Raw genomic sequence first — 9,078 nt, 5'->3', positions numbered from 1 at the left:
AGGTCTACCAACCGTCCCGGGAACGGACGGGACAGTCCCGGAATCGACGTCAGGCCTCCCGGTTGTCCGGAATTTACTGATAACCAAGGCGTCCTGATGGCGCAACAAATCCTCCATGTTGATTTTTTCATTAGGATAGTAGACACCAGAGTTGGATCAATTGTAATTGATGTAATTAATTACAGTTTTCATGTAATTGTAATGGAAGCATTTTCATTCCGTGTAATTGTAATTTGCTAAAATTTTTGCTCAATTACACTACACAATTAAACTAAACTTAGTATTTTGGAAATGGATGAACATCAAACAAACTCTCCCGAAAACTGTGTTTTACCACTTCCTGCACCATTGTCAGAGTTTTTTTTTTTAAATCTTTGAGCATCACTGAGGCATGCTGTTATACCAAAATGTTATAATTATAAATGTAATTTGATATTTTTTGCACGGAGTAATTGTTATGTTATTAAAAAATTTAGGGAAGTAATTGTAATTAAACTGAATTGATCCCTCTCTGGTAGACAAACACAGTTTCACACTACAACAGGCCTAAATGACTAAAACAAACTAAATTTTTCGACAGTAAAGGCGACGTCAAATGGGACTGTAGCTAAATATTGATGTCAATGTTACATTATAAATTCGCCCTTTTTAGACACTTTAGCCGCATAATTAAATTGTAAACGTCCTTACCAATGGCAGTACAACGAGAAAGAGAGATTTCATTATTTTGTCAACCAAAAATACAACCACTCTAGCTACAAAAATATAGTCATCAATAAAATAGCCACAGCAAATAAACTGTTTTGGTATGGACAGGAGGGAGCGATACGACCATATGGTCATCGAAGTCAGCTATACGCTGATGTGATTAAGATTATCACTGAAAGATGACCAGTGGCAAAACTTGAACTATTACGATAATATTTTTACAATAAATTTGGGAACAAAATAAGGGTATCCTTAGATAAAAACAATGTAATAAATGTGTGTTTTTAAAACAAACAAAAAAAGCGTCGGGGGTGTCCGGTGTTGCATTCGTTACATAAAACAATCTAAAGAGGCCAGAATAATGTGATGGAAATTCATACTTAACTGCTTAATAAATTTGATGGGGTTTGGACGATAATAATCAGGAAGAAAAAATAGGCTGACTATATATACAAAGTGGATCAGGGAATTGATGTGAATGTGTGATGAGAATGTGTCTGAACGTGAAAAATAATAGAGTGCAACTCAGTGGTAGGCTTACATACACATTACTGAAAAAAACTAACACACTGGATAGGGCAAGAGAAATTTTATTCATAGCTTTGTCATAATCTGAAAATGTTATAATCTGAAAATAAAAAAAAGTAATCTGAAAATTGCATATGTTTGGGACTTTTACAAATTTGCACTCCAAAAATGTTAATACTTATCAATAAGTTTTAGCAGATGGGTTTGAAAACGTTTCTGACTCACACAAAAGGGGCAATCAATAGGAAAATTCAATAATTCACATCTTGCGAATCGTGTTTACAAAACGAAGCAATGACAATAGCAGGTATACCTAATACCTAAATATAAAAGACATGGAAAAGAATTGCTATTCGATTGACCAACAATAGAAATTTCAACAATTAAATAACAAAGACATGAAAAAGTCTACATTAATAGAAACTCCCGCAGTATGTGTACCAGGTTAAAGCTAGGCCCAATTTTTATTCCAACTTTCCTTATCTTAGTTCCATTACGAGATCGGGACTGCCCATGTCAGCCAAGCGATGGTGGCTACATATGAGTGCCTATTCATGAAATTGACTTTGACAAATAATCTTTGTTTTCATGTTCAATTTTAAGTCTTTCAATCGCTAAAAAAATATTTAATTTGTAAAAATTTGGATAATTAAAAAAACAAAAAATGGCACCCCTGTGTTATAATAAAAGTTTTATGTTGTTTTATATCCCCCCCCCCCCCCCCAAAAAAAAGAGATTTGGGTGAAATCCATTTGCCTCAGTTTTGGTGTGTAACTGTTCATCAGAAAACAATAATCAGAAGCCAGTAACAAAATGTGCGTTACACAGTGTAATGTGGTTCTGGACACATGCAACAGTAGTAACCATCAAATTGCGTCCTCTACAGTCTACAATACATCATATGCAAAAACAGCAGCCTTCTGTAGTCATTCTTGAGGCTTAGACAGCAGTCTCACACTCTTGTGCTGTATATGACCCAACATTATAGGCTTCTGACACAACTGGTTTGTCCTGGTGGCACCCGGAGTAGGATGTTTTGATGGAACCTAAAACGTAGGTGAAATGATTCATTTCAAACTGACAATCATTACAAATTACAGATCACTTTGGCATTCAAAACTCACTGTAGGCTTATTGTTCTTTTTTGAAATTTCATCTCAGTCAATATTTTAGCTAATTCAGGTTTTGATGATTTGAATTTTTTGATGAGGCTCATCGATATTGTCTATATCCCATTTTATTTTTTCCCATTTATATGTCCTCTTCGGTTCAAATTGATACTTTTAAAAATGAGTCTGAAAATGGAATGAGTTGTAGGTTATAAAATGAACCTATTTTTGAAATAGCAAGCGTTCAAATTGACAGTGACTTAACTAAACACGCATTCAGTTCAGAAGATCAGAATTCAAAAGATAAAGCATTATTTCCACTAAGCCCCGAATTGTCTATTCATATTGCTGCTAATTAGGCTACTATGAATTGTTGTGACCGCAGGACTCTAAGCAATCATGACAGTCAATCTTATACATTCAATGCACTGATTTCTGACTTTGCATTACTTAGGATGATTTAAATACAGTTTTCCTAATCCTTATTCGCTATTTGATTAAGGTTTAAACCCTAAAATAGTCTAACTCAAATATAATCGCTGTAATTTGAAGATCCTATCAGCAATATGTCAGATACGTCAAACAACAACACCAACAATGCTTTTTTCAACAACACTGAAAAGCCGAAGCCCAAACCACGTCTCACCAGAAGCCTACCAGATCCTGGCCTCTCTCCAATAGGTCCTACTATACACCAACTTGATAGACCTACTGACTTATACCTAAATCTACAAGAAGCAATACAGAGGAATATAGAGATCCAACTTCCTACTCTTATTGCTAAATGCATTGAGGATAATTTCAATGCCGGTAACATCTCCTCAGATTACTTACCTATGAGCCCTGACCTCAAAGTATGCTTGGAAGAACAAATGCATTCTTTGAAGGAAATCAAACAAGACATCACCTCAATCAGGGAGTCTCAAAGATTTCAATCAGATAAGTATGACGAGATAACTGCTAAACAGAAATTAATGGAAGACAACCTCAAAAAGTGCAATAAAAGAATTCGTGAACTCGAAGACCTAGTTTACGATCTTGAGGACGAACTGTTCTATACTACCGAAAAAGTTGAAGAACAAGAAAGGCGCTCTAGACTGGACAACCTAGAGTTCCATGGTCTTGCCCCTGTAGTTAATGAAGACACCGACAAACTGGTGATGGAGGTGGGCAAAATGATTCAGGTTGACATCAAACCCTGCGACATCTCCATTACTCATCGATCTCCAACGCATAACTCCAAAATTCATCAACCTGTTATTGCCAAATTCACAAACAGAAAGATCCGAAATAAAATTATCAAAAACCGTCACCTTATAAGATCTGCTGCGAAATCAACATCTCCATCAAACTTATCCAAAGCTTTCATTGTCGAGAACTTAACAGACAAAAATAAAAACTTATTCTACCAAGCGAAAGTCCTAAAAAATCGTTGCGGATACGCTTTTCTTTGGACATCCAATGGAAGAGTTTTGGTGAAAAAAAACAAAGAAACTAATACTTTATCAATAAATAATGAAGAAGATCAGATAAGTGCTAATATTTCATTAAAATCCTTTCATAATGTCTTTTTGCCAAATATTGTCAGATTCGAGAAACTTTCCAATTGTTTCAACTGCAACTCTTGTATATTTCATACCCCTATAATAAATGGCCATTTATATGTAGTCATATTCAATCCTCCCATTCAATAATTTAACTAACTATCCTCCCAACTCAAATTGGGAATCAACAAGTCTTTATTCCTGCGACGATTCAATTCAAAGTCAATACCTTGAAATAAGTCAGATCAATGAGGCTTCTTCCAGGTTCTTACCATCCGACCTCATTCTAATACATCTTAACATCAGATCACTTGCTAAATATGTTGATAACTTAATAGAATTAACTTCAAATTTTCATATTCTCCCCCATGTGATTGCTCTTAGTGAGACCCGGATCAATAATATGACCATGCCTGTTAATGTGGACATCCCAGGGTACACCTTTTATCATGTTCCCTCTCCAACTCAAGCAGGTGGTGTGGGTTTGTACATTAAAGATAATTTAGATTGCCAATTAGTCCAAGATTTTAATTTAACATTTCCTAACTGTGAGGATATATGGATCGAGCTCAAGTTCTCCCAACCCAGCTTGAATTTTCAGAGCCTCATTATTGGTGTTATCTACAACCACCCAAAAAGCAATTTACCATCTTTTACCCTAGCAATGGCTCGCCTATTCGAAATACTGGCTATGACTAAAAAAAAATTCATGATACTGGGTGATTTTAACATTAACCTACTCGACACGTATAATAATTCCATTGCCATGTATTTGGACATGCTCATGTCTTACTATGTTTTCCCAGTGATAACGATACCCACTAGACTCACCTCAACTTTTCACACCCTTATAGATCATATCTATACGAACACCATTAACCAATGTTCTTCATCATTTATTTTGCTCAGTGACATGACTGATCACTTTCCTATAGCATGCACAATCTCGGGTGTTAATGTTGGCTTAAAGACCAATACTCGCATGAAGCGCGATATGTCAAAATTTTGTATCGATTCTTTTAGGTCCGATGTTGAGTTGATGTGTAACAACTATACGGGTGCTACCTTTTGCAAAGAAAATTTCAATACCTCTTTCGATACCTTCCTTGGTCACTTGAAATGGTTAATTAACAAACATGCCCCCTTACGACCCTTATCTCGCAAAAATCACAAACTTTACTCCAAACCTTGGATCACTAAGGGAATTCGCAAGTCTATCAAACACAAAAATAACATGTACAAAAACAAGTTCTTGAGGGGTAGTCCATCCCAGCGTGATCACTTCAAAAAGTATAGAAATTTGTTGGTTCATTTGCAGAGGAAATCTAAAGAATTATTTTATCGTAATGTCCTCGTGAACAACCGAGGTGATGTTAAACGTACATGGAAAACGATCAATGACATTATTAAAATTAAGTCCAGAGATAACACCTCCGTCACAGAATTAAAGCTTGAAAATGGAACCAGAGTGACAGACCCTGTCCTGGTTGCCAATGAATTTAATAAGTTTTTCTCCACAGTAGGGAAGAAACTCGCAGATAATCTCCCTGATAGCCCAGTGTCTTTTGCCGGCTTCTTAGGTACTCCATTGCGAAATTCTTTTTTTCTTGAGCTTACGTCACCTGCCGAGATCTTGCAGATTATATTGAACCTAAAAAAGGGAAAGCTGTTGGGCCTGATGGTATTCCTTCCCACTTTCTTAAGTCTACTGCTGATATCATTTCGCCAGCGCTATGTTATTTTTTCAATTCGTCTTTTAGATTAGGTACTTTCCCTTCTTCACTTAAGATCGCACGAGTAGTACCAGTTTATAAGAATGGTGAAAATAATGATCCCTCAAATTACAGACCAATTTCAATCTTACCCTCCATTGGCATCATCCTAGAAAAATTATTACATAAAAGAATGCTCAATTTTTGTACAAAATTCAACTTAATCAATAAATGTCAGTTCGGATTTCTATCCGATCATTCCACAAACCATGCTATTCTAGATTTAATTTCCTATATATATGATAAACTGGACAAAGGTGAATTTGTTTGCTGTATTTTCTTAGACCTTAAAAAAGCCTTCGACACTGTCAATCATACTATTCTCTCACACAAACTGAGACATTATGGTTTTCGAGGTGCTACAGGCAACTTATTTTGTGATTACCTGTCCGGTCGACAACAATTTGTCGAGGTGGATTCCAATAGGTCTCCCATGCTCCCTATTCACTGTGGAATTCCTCAAGGTTCTGTATTGGGACCGCTTGCTTTCCTCGTCGCAATAAATGATCTGTCGTCCTGCTCCAACTTCTTAACCAAACTTTTCGCTGACGATGCCTGTTTGCTTTACAGCTCAAAAGATTTGAATACGCTCCAAGATAAAGTGAACTCTGAAATTAATAAAATACATGATTGGATGACCTGTAACAAATTTACAGTGAATGTTGACAAATCAAAAGTGATGTTATTCAGCCCGAAAACTCGCACTGACACGCAAATATCTCAATCAGAATTAAAGGAATCTCGCTCGAAATTGTCAACTCTTACAAATATTTAGGGCTCATTATTGACAACAAATTAAAGTGGAACACCCACACTGTTGAAATACATAGGAAACTTTCAAGATCAGTAGGTATTCTAGGAAAGCTCAGGCAGTATATACATGACGCAACCCTTCGAACCGTATACTTTGCCCTGTTCCAACCATATATACAATATGCTGTAGCTGCTTGGGGGGCTGCCTCCCAAACAAATTTGCATAAATTAAAAGTTCTTCAAAATAGAGCTGTTAGAACTCTCGCTAGAGCTCCTTTTCGTTCCAACCTAAACATCCTATACCATAAGACCAGGGTGCTAAAATTGTCAGACATCTACAAATTAGAGGTCTCCAAGATTATGCACCAATACCACAACAATAATCTACCCGCAGCTTTTGACAATTATTTTCTAAGTCTTAGTAATGTACATGAGCACAATACCCGCTCCTCGACTAAGTCTAATCTTTTTGTACCACGTTTTTCCCTAGGCTTAACACAAAATTCCCTAAAATACAAAGGTGTACTAATTTGGAACAGTATTCCCCTCAGTCTACGTGACTCCACTTATGACATCTTTAAATTTAAATTTAAAAAATTCATGCTCTCTTCTTACCTGTCACCTGCCAGCACCTAGAGTTGATGTGCTGTCAGCTTTCCTCTTTGTCATTGCCAGGATTGCTTGATCTGATCCACAGCCTCTTGAATTGATTGACTTGATACTTTTAATAATCAATTTTCTGCACTGTGGAAGAAACAATCATGTTTGTTTTTATTACTTCATTATTCTTGTTATTACTTCATATATTCCACAGTGGAATAAATTTTCATGCTTATTTTTCTATGTCACACTTTTGTCGTACTTTATATATTGCCCAGTGGAATGAATATTCACTCTTTTGTTGTTGCCTACTTTATATACTGCACAGTGAAATAAATTTTCATGCTTATTCTTGTTGAATTCGTTCTGCACCTTTGATACTGCACAGTGGAATGGATATTCATGGTTATTTCTGTCTATTTCTTAGTTTACTTCATATATTGCACAGTGAAATGAATCTCCATGCTTACTTTTTTTGAATTCTACAAGGACTGTTTAATTTTATGCAGAGAAATGAATAATCATGTCTTATATTTATTATACTTTTTATTTTGCACATGAGTTTGTTTCTATTCTTCCTGTAATCCACAGATATCTGTGGAAGTGCAGTCACACTCGAGGTTTCATGTTTTGAATTAACCAATATCTTTTTTTGCATTTGTTACCTGCAGTCAAACATAAGTGCTCTCACTTTTGTTGAAATTATACCACAATAGCCATGTGGTACATGATCTAAAATTATAAGTTATATTTCAGATCTCTTATTGCATTGTAATTGCCTTCAGTAGCCTATTTCAATAATATCAGCAGTCTGTTTGTGGATTTCTGCTAGATCTAACTTATGTTTGGTTCAACGATAATCTAGTATTTACCAGAATTTTGTTTACCTTTTTAACTTGATCTCTTTTTTTGTTCATGTATGAATTTGCCACCAGCACCCAGTCATCAGGCCACTGTAGAATTCCAATATTGTTTGTTATTAATGTCTTCCGAATGAGGTACTACCCCCAAAACAATGGCCCTTACTGTAGCTGACAAGCGTGGTTTCTTAGCCCGTTTATCCATAGTTACTTCATAATGCTATGGTTTATCACTCTGATATCTAATAAAACACGGTTGACATGGTTACCCCGCCTGTTGTGACTGGAGTCGCTTGCTTCCTTCGTTATGAACGAGACTCGGATATTCGGGTCGCCTGAATATATTCTATTTCCGTATTCTCTTAGTATTTAATGTTCGTCTTTTTACTCCTTTATAAAATTTGATGTTAGACTTCCTTGTAGGTGACGCTGCTCGATAACCATTACTGGTTTATCGCGTCTTCCTTCACACTAAAATGCATTTTTTTTCTTTTTTTACTTAATCCTATTCGTATAATGTGTATTTTCGGCATGTGTAAAAATAAACTACTGATACTGACACCTGAAGCCAGCGTTTAGAAAATCGTTGTAGTTCATCTTAACTTTAGATACCGGTAACTTTTCTGGGCTAACTTTAGTGAGTCGGATGGGCAACGTGATATAAATATTTAAATGTGACATCATCCTAAAACTCTGTACATCCTGCAAATTCCTAGCCTGTCTTTCCTGATGTCAGTTTGACATTAGGCCATTCGTTTTACTAACCTCACACAACGAAATGCCAGGGCCGGATTTCCAGCCTCTACAATTATTTCCCCATTCGTTCCTTCACTCGGCATCTGATGATAGCTTCAAGAGTTGCACTGTTTGCTATTCCCGCTGCAATTAGACGCCGAGCAGCCTATAATTTTATAGCAGAAGTTACCAGCCTAGCCGAGGATCACGCACAACCACCGTAACCTCGCAGGCGACGTTAATCGAAAATGGCGGCCAATTTCCATTGTTGCGCAACTTAGGTACATATGGGATCTCGTGATCTCGTGATGTTCGAATCCCATGCCGCATTGATTATGTGGGAGAAGAATGCTGGACTGGTGGTTCACGTAACGGCTGGTCGAATGGTCGAAGTTTGAGGAATCTTGGAATGTTAGATTTAAATGGGGGATTCCCCTGTGAACAACAGCGTCACCAATATATAGTTAAT

Source organism: Styela clava, chromosome 5 (genome assembly GCF_964204865.1).
Source record: "Styela clava chromosome 5, kaStyClav1.hap1.2, whole genome shotgun sequence".
Taxonomy (NCBI): Eukaryota; Metazoa; Chordata; class Ascidiacea; order Stolidobranchia; family Styelidae; genus Styela; species Styela clava.
Note: the sequence above shows the minus strand (reverse complement) of the source record.